The sequence below is a fragment of the Trifolium pratense genome, linkage group LG2 (assembly GCF_020283565.1).
Source record: "Trifolium pratense cultivar HEN17-A07 linkage group LG2, ARS_RC_1.1, whole genome shotgun sequence".
Taxonomy (NCBI): domain Eukaryota; kingdom Viridiplantae; phylum Streptophyta; class Magnoliopsida; order Fabales; family Fabaceae; genus Trifolium; species Trifolium pratense.
The window spans coordinates 1086403-1101221 of record NC_060060.1 but is presented as its reverse complement, the minus strand read 5'-3'; the positions used below and the strand labels follow the sequence as shown (position 1 = coordinate 1101221).

At 33.2% G+C, this 14819-nt stretch overlaps 2 long non-coding RNA genes across 4 annotated transcripts; both read left to right on the top strand.

Moving 5' to 3' along the window:
• Positions 1 to 637: 637 nt before the first annotated feature.
• LOC123909174 lies at positions 638 to 2618 on the top strand. Of its 3 annotated transcripts, none has more exons than XR_006809843.1 (3): positions 638 to 782; positions 901 to 1799; positions 2137 to 2618. It is a non-coding gene; the product is annotated as an uncharacterized LOC123909174 (long non-coding RNA). The 3 variants fall into 3 exon arrangements; XR_006809844.1 differs by having other exon boundaries at positions 638 to 1083; positions 1274 to 1799; XR_006809842.1 differs by having other exon boundaries at positions 638 to 1799.
• Positions 2619 to 5120: 2502 nt separating this feature from the next.
• Positions 5121 to 6271, top strand: LOC123909583. Its single transcript, XR_006809966.1, has 2 exons — positions 5121 to 5262; positions 5985 to 6271. It is a non-coding gene; the product is annotated as an uncharacterized LOC123909583 (long non-coding RNA).
• Positions 6272 to 14819: the final 8548 nt, after the last annotated feature.

Below are 14819 nucleotides of genomic sequence, written 5' to 3'. Positions count from 1 at the left end.
TCTATTAAAGTAAGCCTAGTATAACTATACTTACTTCTATTGTAGTCTGTTTAGGTCGAACCAATCAAACTAGGTTTAGCCTTCGTTATTTCGTGTCCTTACCCTTAACGAGTTTAACCTTCAATAGGCGTCCTTACCTTTAGAGGTTCCTAATTTAACAAGTTCTCTAGCGTAACTGGTTCCCTAATATCAGTACATAATTTAACTATGTGTGCTTCTTAATCTCAAACCTAACCGCAGATACTGAATTTAATGGTCTCATATAAGTAGGTTATAGCATATCTTTGTTTCCGAACTTCGACCATCAAAGTAAAAAAATTATTTAATGGTGTTACAAAATTATAGAGACCGGATTAGAAACTGATTATTAGTTACCGATATTTCGGTCGCTATAGAGACCGATTTAGAGACCAAAACTTCGACCATCAAAGTAAAAAAATATCCGGTCACTAAATCGGTCGCTACATAATTATAGAGACTGAATTAGAGACCCAATATTAGCGACTAACAAATCTGACGCAAACTTTTTTTTTTTTTTACAAATCCCAAAATTTTTATTTTATCAAATCTAATTATGTATATAGATATATCCAGTTTTTTTGTCACTCACAAAAACCCTTTTGATTCGTTCGATTCTTATCGGTGTTTCCCCCTCTTCTTTCCAATCACTCTCAAACCACCACCAAGAATGCCATTCTCAAACCCACCACCATCCACCACACGATTTTGAAACCCTCCTTTCCCAAAAAATGCGATCTTTTATTTTATAAATCCCCTTTTAGGTGTGGTTTTTTTATCATTTGTGGACTGACCGTCGCTTGTTTTTTTTTTATTTTTTTTAACAAAATCCCCTTTTTATGATGCACATTTTTAATTATATTGTCCTAATTTTTTTATCAGTTGATATGATACACTTGAAGAAATCACTAGCACAATGGGTGCATGCAACCTATTGGAAATTTGATGGTGATTCATGCCAAATTAAAATGATTGGTTTAACTCAAAAGCCACCTGATGGATCTGAAAGTAGCATGAGTGTGGTTGCTCTTATGTAAATGATGCCTTTTGTCACATAGTAAAGATGTAAATGTCTCTTTATCTTTGTTAGAATCTTTCATACTATAATCTTTACTCTTTATCTTTATTACAATCTTTCATACTATAATATTTAATTTTCATATAGTTCATAGGATCTGAAATATTCTTTCTTAGCTTAAGTTTTGAAACATTATAGTTACATTCTTGATAATAACAGGTTCAACTTATTTTTCAGTCTTGAACCAACTAATAGCCAAGAGGGTATGAGGGCATCTTGAATCAACATGAGTTTCTTAAGGTGAAGTGAAAGGAAGCCATAGTTAGAGACATAAACCCTTTAAATGTCATTTTACAAGAAAGAGTAAACAAACTATTCCTTTTGAATTAGTCCTTATCATCATATTATGCATGAGCTTCAGGTGCTGGAACAATTTTAATTGTTAAGATATTATCACCAACTATTATGCGTGATGCCATCTAAATCAGTATCTTAATCGTTGAGTGTCAATAGAGCTTGTGTGTTTGTTAGAAAAATTATTCAAGGACAGAACTCTGCATTGTAGCTTACGAAGCTTGTTCACATACCATATTTATTACAACAAATAAGAATTATATTTCATTTTACAACTTTTGATTATTAATTATGAATGTTTTAATTTTAAGTGTTTTATCTCATGTTCGTATTCATGGCTCTTTGGAGATTGCATGAGCTGTTTAAATGGATAAGTAGCTCTCTGATTGATGATGGCTTGATTCAAAAGGTAAAATTTGGTTTGACATATATGGTCATGACATTCAAGCAAGTAAAACAAAGTAAAAACTTGATCAATTGCTTCATAGATCAAGGGGCAATGTACATGAAAAAACATTCAAATAGTTTAGTTGTAGAAAGAGTAATGAGTTTGGGTCAACTCATCTTTTTCCTATTATAATTTGTTCATTACTACACGTGGCTTAGTTTTGATTTGCTTATTATTTCTATCTCTTGGCTAAACGATTTAAATACTTTGCTGGTCTTTTTTTGTATGCTAATAATGTTCCCTATTAAGTAACTAATTGGTGGCCCATCATTGTCACTTGGCTGATGCTAGTATTCAGGTATGACAACCATTATATGTATGAAAAGAGTGCAAAGACATGAATTCAAAGAACTGAAAATTGAATGGGAAAAAATGAGAAGGGAAAGGGATGAAGTTCGTGATGTGGTAAAACAATTGATGGAAAGCTTAAACTTTCAGCCGAAGCCATATACTAGAGATCAAGTTCATGAAGATGATGTGGCTGATGATATGTCTGATGACGTGAAGAATTAGATTAAGAGTGACAAGTGTAATAGTGTGACTTACTTTTTGTAGTATTTTGAGTTAGGATATTGACTTTGTATGCAAGAATTGAAAGGGATTTATCCTCCCCTTTTGTATGTGTCTGAATCTGTATGATGACGGTGAAGATTAATTCACTTTTGATACATGCAGGTGTAGGTAGTAGTGATAACTTGGTCTTAGTCTTGGTTATGTTTTGGTTGATTATGTATTTTTGGATAAGTAGTTGGTAATACTTAAATATAAATATATTATGTTCATATTGTTGTGTGCATGTTTAATTGTTTAATGTGAATGAAATAGTTTGAGAGATATTAAATTATATTAAAAAAAATTGCTTTCCTGGTATTGTAAATTATTAATAATAATAATTAAAAAAAAATCATTAGAGACCAAAATAGAGACCGAATTTTCCACATGGTGTCGCTAATTCGGCCGCAACGAACAGAGAAACTATTTTCAAATTGGTCACTAAATCAGTCGCTATATTCAGTCACTAAATCAATCACTATAGCGTCGTACGGTGCGTTGCAACGAGCGTTGCAAACTCAGTCTCTAAGTCAGTCTCTGAGGACTGTCGCTATTTCGGTCACTACCAAATCGGTCACTGGGTTGGTCACAATGGAGTAGCGACCAGGGTCGTTGATGCTGATTTTAGATGGTCGCAAAATCGGCCGCTAACGGATTTAGAGACCAATTTTGATGTAAATCGGTCTCTAAATCGGTCGCTAAAGGCGAGTTTTCTAGTAGTCGACTCTTGTGGCCATCTGTTGTACTTGCTAATATTGACGTCTCTTGGACCAAGTGCTGATTAAGCATAATCGCTGCAGTAAAGATCGGTGGTACCATTGCCAACAAAATATAAAGGTTGTGAATTGCCTGTCATCTAAGTTATCTGTTGAATCACTGACGATTTTGTTTGGCAGGCATGTTACTCGAGGACGAGCAACAGTTTAAGTGTGGGGTTGTGATGATAGTCAATTACATGATGTTTTTAGTAGTAATTTAGGGTAGTTTTAATAGCAATTGAAGCCCAAAAGCAAGCAAATACCTGAAAAAGTGAAGTTACTTGGCCCATAAGTAAGAAGAGTGGAAAAAGCAACAAAAAAGGCAAAAACATAATAAACAGTGTAGCCATCGTACCCACGATGAGATCCCAGCGTAGCGCGATGAGAAGACGGTTTAAATTGAAGAAAATCTGCAACAAATCTTTTCCATCGTACCACGATGATGACGACAAAAGAACGCAGATAATCTTGAGGAAATCTTCCATCGTACCACGATATGATCCATCATGGCCACGATGAGGCGAAAATATGCGCCATCGTGGCCACGATAGGTGCGATGGAAGCGCAGAAAAAGCCCAAACCCAGCAGAAAAACTATAAATAGAGCCTTCCTCCTCCACTATTATTCATTCCAAAATATTTCAATTCACCCTAGAGTTAGGAGAACTCTAAGGAGGATACAAGGAGCCCAAGGAACTCCAAGGCCAACAAGGTTCTTTTCTTTCTGTCTTTGTAATTTATTTTTCCTAGGTGGAGTCAAGGAACTTCCTTACGAATTCTTGGTTTTGTATAATTTGGGTATAAATTCAATTGTTTCTACTTTCAAACTCTTTTATCGTTTGGTTTTATATTTATTTTAATACTGATCACATTAGAATAAAATCTAAGGACCTAGTGAATATCGCATAGGAAACGAAACTAGTAATCCCGAACGAAGGACGATGTGCTATGGCCAAGATGAGACCATTAATTTCAGTATCTGAGGTCTTAGTATAGGATTAGAACGAACGATAATTTCTACCTGAGGCAGAGTTAGGACTAGTTAGAGGCACACATGACAGGTTGTGACACATTGAGCCACTAAGGTACTGATACCAACGTTTGTAAAAAAAAAGTGGAACCTGGGGCGAGGATATTTAAACAGAGTAAGGGTAACCACTAACTAGGCTCTAAACAGTTTGTAATAGAAATAGGGAACGAGTGCTTCTGAACCTATTTTTAATAGTCTAATTCCTGATAGAGGGAAACAAGGGAATAACCACCAAGTAGGAGTAAGAGAGGGATTCGACCACACTTAACAACCCCGTGTGGTCACACACACAATATTTATTTTTCAGTCATTTACTTTATGTTCTTTAATTTCTTGTCATTTACTATTACCCGCAAAGATAACTTTCAAACAAACAAAGCAAAAACAACTATCTATATTCCTAAGCGAAACTAGTAATTTTGGCACAATTCCTGTGGAGAACGATAAACTTATCACTTTATTACTTGGTAGCGATTCTGTGCACTTGCAGAACTACCGTCACTAATTAAATTTTCATTTGAGAATCAAGTTTATAATTATTTTATACTATAGAGTCGCTATATAGTATTGGGATGAAGATAAGAGAAATAATCTATCTCCTAATCGTTTAGAACGAGAAACGAAATAATAGTAATCATCTCGCTCTATCATGTAACATCGTTAAACCTATATCATGCAAAACCTATTTTAATTTTATCGTAAAATTTTAAACCAAATTACTCAAATAATATATCAAAATAAACAGAAGTAATATTAAAAAATAAAGTAATCCCGTGCATGGCACGGGCTAACATACAACCTAATTTTATATTTAGATTTTCCCTTATCTATTATGAACGGCTAAAAAAAAATATAATGAAAGGTCGATTGATTAATTAAAAATATGCTAGAGTCAAAAGCATACATTTAAAAAATATGATTTTAAGATAGGTTTCTTCTTAACAAAGCCAGGTTTTTTTTCACACTATAAAGTGATCAAACATTTCTATTTGTAGATTCATAAAAGAAAAATATGGCTAAAGTTAATATATTTATTTGTGCTATGATTATCTATTTTTTCCTATTTACTTCTATAACAAACGGCAGTAAGTAATTTTTATCAATGCTTTTAAATTTGGTGAACAATAGTATCTAAGAATCTTGTTGGGTACCGGTTGTATCTATTTAAAATTCATTATATCATGTTATATTTTTATATTAATTTATAGGGTTAACTAAGTTTTTGATCCATTTATCTAATTTTTTTTTTCTATTCTGTATATAAAAAATTAAACAAGTATCGATACTCAATATTTCTTGTCACAATTTTTGGTCTCTACTTTTAAATTGACTCATGTATATTATTAGAAATTTTGATACTTTTTTTTTGCTGTCATGTTTAATTATTCCGTTATAAAAATATCTTTACAAAATTTAATTTCTTTTATCAAAAGAAGAATTAAATATAAACTTCAATATTTGTGGCGCTTTAAAATTCATATTTAATTCATCTTTTATTATAATTGTTTAATTTTTTATGGATGAAATTCTTATATATTATAAACAAATATAATAGAGACCAAAAGTTATCAGAGAAAAATATTTGAGAAACTAAAAGAAAATCTTTACAAGAACTGAATATTTATTTTTGATATATTTATAAGAATTAAAAACTTTACTTAACTTATTAAATAATGTTTTTTTTAAAGGAATTATTAAAAAAAATTGACGAAAAATTATTAAAAATTGTTGATGACGTTCCTTAATGTTTAATTATTATTATTTATTTTTGATAAGCTCCTTAATGTTTATTTGATATATATCACAGATATTGAAGGTTATTGCCTAGAGGATATAGATTGTCGAAACCATTTGTGTATCTCTCCACAAGTTGCATTTTGCGATTATTTTGAACATGCGTGTGATTGTCAAGACCCACCCAAGAAGCCAAAATATTAGTCCAAATAAATAAATAAATAATTACCCTGAAAGTTAATTGAAAAATAATACGGAGTAATATGTTATTTTTACTCAGTTGTTTTTTATGATTTATTTTGTATTTGTTATAAATATTATCGGTGGATGCTATATAATTGGTCCATTATATTTTATCTATATATAGATATCATGTATCTTTTATCTCTTATATTATAAGCTTGTATACACAAGCAAATCCTAAATGTAATTTGTTTACTAAAAAATAATACAATTTTATCCTGACTTTCAAACCCGCAACCCTTCAGTGCAAAGCAATGTTTTCAACCACTATGACAAGTATACCAATTGTGGTTAAAATTATGTGCAATAATTGATAAGCACCCTCGATTTTCATACGAAAGATTTCATACAACAATTAAACACTGTTAAAATACATTGCACAATTTAAACAATTAAAAACCGATAATTAGAAATTTAGAAAATCATCAAATCATACATTTTCTTAGTGTTTTATTTTTCAAAAAAAAATTTACATTGTTTTATCCTAATTCAATATTTTTTTACTAATTAACTAAACATGTTAACCATTTTCTTAGTGTTTTTTTTACGGAAAGAAAAAAATTATTGGACTTAAAAGTTATTTTTTTTTTAAACTAAACTTGCTAAGAAAAATATATATTTTATTATGACTTCCTGAACTTAAAAGTTTGTTCATGTTGAGGAGTATGGTTGATCGTATTATTGCAAATATATATCAAGGTGATATTTATGTCAATAGTAGTTGACTCTAGGTAGGTATATATCAACGTGACTATATTATTAATTACGAAAAAAATCACTGATTCACATTTATTTCATTTGCTAACAATGTATCCTAACCTTTCCGGATCAAAGAAGATTGTTTTCTGAATGAGTTTTGGGTGTTGGCGATGGAGAAATTGAAGATGACAACGACGATGATTTAGAACTTGATATTTCATCAGATTTATTGATTCTAAATTCAGGTGATCCACTTGTTTCTATCTTTGAAAGCACATATCCCCAATTTTTACAAAACATGAACGATATAACGTGTTTCCAAAATAAAGCTATATTAGCTCCTAAAAATTCAATAGTCAACACAATAAATGATTATATGTTGGATTTAATTCCTGGTGAAAAAAAAAAACATATTTGAGGTATGATATTCCACTCGCACAGAATGTAGATGGTCAAACAGTGGATGATGTTTATACTCCCGAATTTTTGAACACGCTTTCTATGTCGAGAATCCCAAATCACAAGTTGAGACTTAAAGTTGGAGTTACTGTTATGCTATTAAGGAATTTGAATAAAAAAAATTAGGATTATGCAATAGAACAAGACTTATTATTACAAGATTGGGAAAACGTGCTCTTGAAGGAAAAATTATTTCAGGAAGTAATATTGGTGATTAGGTTTTCATACCTAGATTTTCTCCGACACCATATGATGTAAGAATTCCTTTTAAATTTCAACGGAGACAATATCCTTTAATGATTTCTTTTGCGATGACTATTAATAACAGCCATAGACAATCTTTAAAGCATGTTGGGATATATCTTCTGTCGCCAGTGTTTTCACATGGTCGGCTGTATGTTGCGATTTCAAGAGTTACTTCTAGAGAAGAATTAAAAATACTGATCATCGACAATGACGGCGAAGACACGACTAAGATTTCGAATGTGGTTTATGTTCCATTTCTTCATCTATATTATTGCTCTTATTTAGATTAATTTATAACACGTTATCATCAGTACAAAACTCTACCATATTAGAGCATCTCCAATGGTGATACCACTTTGTGTATCATACATTACTAATAATTGTCCCTACAATGTCATGTAATACTTATGCAATTCATACATGCTCTCATGGTGATATCATTTGGGTATCATACATTATTAACAAGTAGTCCCTTTTATATTTATTTTTTTAACTAAAAGTAATGATATTAAATTGATGATACGGTACCTTAAATTGATGATACGGTACCTTAAATAAGGTACCGTATCATCAATTTTGATACTCTCTATGTCAAGTCATAAAACTCCAATGATAAAAAATATTAAGGTTGGAATCATTAACCTTTAATACTCTTATTGGAGATGCTCTTATTATTGTATTTATGTTTTTTTTTTTTTTAGAAATTCATATGACATCAGGAATAGCTGAAAGGGAAGAATTGTGGTACAATGGACAAGGTATATATAAATTCAAATGTTTTTTTTTATAAGCAAAACTTGAATTCTAAGGAGTACAAGGGGTACTCAACTCTTACAATTCAAAAGACAATTCCCTTATAAACTACTAAAGCAAGCTAAGCGATTGTTACACACTAGTCAAAGAAAGCTTAGTATTGCTACTCAATCGATCTATAAACCAAAATCATGCAATATAAATGATACGGTTCACTAAAACAGAAACATTCATAAAATCTCCTCTAAATAAGATGTTGTTACGCATACCCCAAATACTCCACGTCGTCTCCAACCAAATAATATGTCGGAACCTCTTACTATTATTGCCTTTTATTAATTCACTGAGAGCATTAAAATGATTAGGAATAACATCAGGTATTATTAATTTGGTCCCCATCCATTTGAAGATATTAGTCCATACTTGAACCGTCACACTACGGTGGAGAAAAATATGTTGAGAATCCTCTACCTCTTTAAAACAAAACACACAACAACTTTCGTGAATATTTGTAACGATGCCTTTGTTGAATAAAGCTTCTCTAGTTGGTAATTTATCAATCAAAAGTCTCCAAACAAAAATGCTAACTTTCAACTGAACATTATTCAACCAAAGAGCCGTCAAGGCTTTCTCCATGTTGTGCTCAAAAGCAGCCGCTCCAGACCTGTTCTGTAGCATCTCATACGCTGCCTTGACAGTGAAAAAACCTAAAGAACTTGGCAGTGTGGGATTAGAAACATGTTAAAAGCCGCAAAGTCTAACAAAGCTAAGAGGTTAACAGTGGAAGTTTCACTACCTTTGTACCTTTGTACACAATTTATCTGCCTATTTATAATCTTTCAATTTCAGCTTACAAGCAATCTTCAAGGACTTGGCACTTTTCTTCTGCTCTTTAAAAGGAAATATCATACTCTATGAACTTTACAGCCTGCATTACAGTTTCAGTATATGCATTGATTGAAGTAGATGAGGGCAAGGTTTTAAATTGCGGTTGCGGTCGTGGATGCGGTTGCGGTTGCAGTTGTTGCAAATGCGGTAATTGCGGTTGCTGCAACGGCAATGCGGTTGTTGCGGCGTGAAATCATTTTGAAATTTCACAAGCTATATAAAATTAAACTAGCATGTAACTACACTATTTATCCACCATTACATAGTCTTAGTTTATTCCATAAACAATAATTTGAATGTATTAAAAATACACGGTTGATAGATTGTTAAAAGTAAGATTTTTCATTAATTTGACACAAATTAGGATTTGAAGTTCATAAATTTTATTTTTTGGGGAGAAAATTTGAACGAACATAGCTGAAAACATCTGATGCGGCTTCCGATGCGGTTGTGATGCGGTTACGATGCGGCCGTACACGTGAATTAAGATCACACCGCAATTGCGGTGTGATGCGGTTGCGGTGGCTACCGCATCAGCAATATTGCGGCCGCAATTGCGGATGCGGACCGCAATTTAAAACCTTGGATGAGGGTGACATTCCATCATCAAGACGTGTTTCATACGTAACTGCAACACCAGAAGAAAAGTTTTAGTTAACACAGTCAAATAATAGTATTCCAATTTCTTTTGTTTCTTCAACAATCACCACCACAGTCCTTCACAGCTGCTCCTCTACCCACATCCATGGCTTCTGATAAGTACTCAGAGTCTTTCAATTCCATTAAACTCCACATGCAATTATCAATTTGAGGAATGGTGAACTTATGTGTTGGTTAAACATAAAAAGGAATGGAATATTGAATGGGGAAAAAGGAAGTTCTTGTAGTTCTTACCCTTTAAGTTCTGAACAAACAGTAGCTTAGTTCAAATGACTTCTTCTTCCTATCTATCTTGCCTACAGTTTGGGTAATTGAGAGAGTAAAGTGGTTGCATGCAAGCTCAAACCTTCAATTGTTCATATTTTGACAAGCTTTCTACTCATAAGTCTTTGCTTTCATTCCAATATCCAACCCATTATTTCCAAATCCTCCAATCTCCATGCTTCATTCCATTTTACAGAACAATAACTCCTTCTTCTACCATATAAGTGAAATTTCGTGGGGAGGCATGCATCCAAAGGATCCTCCATCATTTGGATGTCGAGAGTGAGCTCGTGAGAGATGGAGAAATAAATGGAAAGGAGTGTTGCTGATTGTAGCTTTAGTGAAGGATAATTTCATGGTTCCTTCACTTGGTATCAAAATCACCAATTGACCATACATAATTGTTGATTTTCACCTGAAAGGAAGAGGGAAAGGTAGAGAAAACTTGTGACAATTTACTTCTATTTGTTTAAAATAATGTGGTCCCTTTTCAAAGACCATAAAATTGTCATCTAGTTTATCTATTTATTACTGGCTTGCCAATGTGCTTCTCTACTATTTTTTCTTTATCAATTAATTAATCCAAATATAAATATTCTTAATTACTAATACTCCTATTAATTAAGATCGGGGTGTCACAAAGATTCTCTTGGCAATAGTTTATGAACAAAAAAACAAAGGTCCTTGCCTTTTGTATGAATGGGTTTGGAATCCGGGGATTGTTGCTGTTTGGTATAGTCTGCTGCTTTTTTCCTCTGTTGGTGGCTCTATTATGCACTGTTGTGCCTGCGGATCCTTGTTTTTCTTTTGGTGTATTTTGTCAGGATGTTGCTTTTTGCTATGCTTTGGTCTTGTTGGCCTAATGTTGCCTGAAGTGTAATCTTTGTATGACTTTTGGCTCTTATGTAATCTTGTACATTTTGTGCCTTGCTTTAATAAATTGTTTGCTGTTAAAAAAAAAAAAAAATCCGAACCACACCCAAATCTAAAATTTTTTGAAAAAAAAAATCCACTTCGGAATGTAACTTCCGAAATCGTGTTTTTAGGGGCCTGAACACGTCTTCAGAATTTACAATCCGAAGATACATATGTTTGGACGAAAATGATAAAAAAGGAACAGAATATGTCACGGTAGTTGCAGTCCCGTCCCATGCATGCATCAATTGGGATTTTTTGGATGGTAAAGGTTGACAGAGGAAGTGAATCATGAAAGAGGAAGTGAAAATGAAGCTTGGGTGAGTTTAATTTACTCCTTGTGTCTCATGAAAGAGGAAGTGGATCTTAGAGGTGTGTTTGCATATGGTTTCTAAATGGAATTGGAGATGGTGTTTGGGCGTGATGGCTTGCTGGCGTGAGGAAGACAAGAGAAGAGGTGGAGTTGCTGAATTTGGGTTCTTTGGAATCAGGAAGAAATAAAGGTAGTAGTTGGAGATATGGTGTTTCGGGGTGATGGTAATGCTTACAAGAAGCAAAAAACCAAAACTAAAAGCATCGAGAAACTAAAGAACTAAAAGCAAAAAACCAAAACTAATACCATGAGCAATGGTGTTGAAAGAAGTGTTGAGTGTTGAAAATTATTGGACAGGGTGTGTTGGAACAAAGAGCACAATATTATATTGTGTGAATTGAAAATAATTTATTGTGTCCCACATCGGGTACTAGAGCATGTGTAAGTGTAACATACTAGTTTGTATTTTCAGAAAAATAAATAAATATTAAGTCCTACATTCAATGTTTCCTAATTGACTTTTTCAAAGCCCATACCCTCACGTATTCAATTTAGGTTTAGCAAATGTGTCACTATAAATTGAGAGGCAGACCTAGAGTGCCAGGAGCATATATTATTATTATACGCATGAGAAGCAACCGCCGAAATCCCAAAACACAAAAGCTTCTTGATGATCCAAACTAATTAAAGGCCATTGGATATATAAGGACAAGGTGCATCACGTAGCAAACTTGATTTAGAGAATCTTATGGCATCTGCAAAATAATAAGGTTTGGCTCTTTTGGCTATTGGTTTGTCTAATAGATTTCAAAGCATGTTTTCGGTATGGTTTTTACTATTACACATGTTATTGTAATTATCATTGTTGTAGTAGTAGAAATATAGTTGCAGTGTGTTTGTTTCAATCAACACAAAACATATTAATCTTTGTATTTAGTATGCCACGAAGCTTCTTCGCTGATGTTTAATGCAGCTTCTCTTGAATTGATTTTCTGAATCCGTTTCACTAGTGTTAATGGGTTCATGTCTCTTTACCTGCAATACATAAGCAAAAACAGAGAGAATGAGGGTTTTGGGTTAGGGCAAAAGCTTTATAATAGAGTATAGGACGAGGTTGGGAATTATGTCAAACAGGTTGTGTGCAATAAAATGAGATTTAATTTTAAGTTGGTATTGAGAAAAGAACAGTACAGAGATTATTATATATAGTGAGATCATTAAAATCAAATGGAGATGTGTTTATAGATATAGTTGGGATTCTTGGGAATGAGTGAAAATGAGGGGAGAAAGAACCCTGATACCCTGTGAAATGGTTCTACAGAGGAATTGTGCAAAAGCAGGTGCTTGGGGCGTGCGGTGTTACGTAGCACAGGAGATACTCGCGAAACGGGGAGAAGGGAATTTTATCAAACTATCGTCTTTGTTTGGGACTTGGGGCCGTTAGAAGTTGTGTTTTAAAAACCGGACCGGTCATCAAACCGGCGGGAATACTTGGTCATTGGTTCATTGGTCGAACTATTGGGTCACTGGTCGAACTGCATGACAAATCGGAACAATGATAATTACTATAACAAGTGTAATAGTAGAAATATAGTTGCAGTATATCACAACAATAAGGTTTATCAGAACTGTGCCATGTTGAAAATTAGAATGAAAATTAGGCACGTCAATTGTTCTCTTTATTTGGTTATGAAATTAGAAAGATTTAGATTATGTTTTGTTTCTAATTGCTTAGAGAATACATTCAGTGTTGACTAATACTAGATTAGTATTATCATTATTATTATTACTATTTTAAGAGTGATTATAGTATCATAGTTCCTTCAACTTTTATAAGAATGGTCATAATACCATATTCCCTTTGATTGAAGAATGGTCCAAGTGCCATATAAGAATGGTCTTAGTACCATGTTAGAATGGTTATAGTACCATATATTAGAATGGTCTTAAAACCATAGCGAAATGGTTTTAGTATCATAATTGAGGGTGTAATTCTTGCCTGATATCTACAGTGCAATACTTATCGGTATCAGTAGAACTGAGCTGTTTTATCCTAGGGACTTCGTGGTTGATCGTCTTCCTTGCACAATTTTGAAAGTTAGGAAGAGTCTCAAAACTTAGGAAGAAAAAAGAAACTGTTTCCGCCGCTGCTGCCGGTGTTTCTGATGACAAGAAGAATGATTGCATGGAGGAGGAAGCATCAAAGAAGAGTGGTGGAAGAGTCTTCGGCGAAAAAAACGATCTTGTTATTCTGAGTGGTCTTGTTTATTTCCTTTCCAATTTTTGGAAAGGATCTTTTGAAGCATGCAGCTGATTTTCACTATTTCATGCACGAGGAGAAATCGTTTCGTTCAGATTTGAGTAACATGCAAATTAAGCGAAAAGTTCGAACTTTAAAAGACAAGTTTAAAAAAAGCCAGATTTTCACTAAACCACATGATAAAAAAGCTTTTAAACTGTTCAATAAGATTATTTGGAGAAATAATTATGAGAATGAAGCTGGAGAAGAAAATCGAGTTGATGTGGAAAGTAGTGTTGCTTATATTTTGAATGAAAATTTTAGATTTGATGGTGATTTCGCTTTGAGTAAGGATGATGCGAAAAAGGGATCGGAATCGATAGAGGAATCATTGAGGGCAAAAATAGAAGAAAAGTGGAGGAAGCTTCGTATTGATGAGATGAACCTTGTTGTGACTCGGGCACAGTATGCTAAGGATTGGGCCAGGTTGGTCTTGTAGGAACTCGAGAAATCGACCCATTAGGATCTTCTATCTTTCTTAGGTATAGTTTTTTGGTTCATCTGTTACTTATTTTGGATCATTTTGAGGCTATCTTATGGTCGTTTGGTTTGACATATGTGGTTAAGTATAATTTGATGGTTAATCAGTTACTGATTTTGGGTCTATCTTATGGCCATTTTTGGGTTAACAACTGTCATATGTTTGGTTAACAACCGTCATATGTTTAGGTCTATCTTATGGAATTATGAAGTTTGTTATTATGGTTTGGAAATTTTGCACATTGTTTTGTTTTGGTGATCATGAGTTCTAGTTATGTTTTGTTGGATATGTGGTTAGAGATAGCTTAAGCACTTGCTCTCTAAAATGGATTTCAAACAATGCATTTGGTTCATCTCATCGATACGAAGCTTCCTCCACTTTTCTTCCATTTCTGCCCTCAATGATTCCTCTATCGATTCCAATCCCTTTTTCGCGTCATCCTTACTCAAAGCGAAATCACCATCAAATCTAAAAATTTCATTCAAAATATAAGCAACACTACCTTCCACATCCATTCGATTTTCTTCTCCAGCTTCATTCTCATCATTATTTCTCCAAATAATCTTATTGAAAAGTTTAAAAGCTTTTTTATCATGTGGTTTAGTGAAAATCTGGCTTTTTTCAAACTTGTCTTTTAAAGTTCGAACTTTTCGCTTAATTTGCATGTTACTCAAATCTGAACGAAACG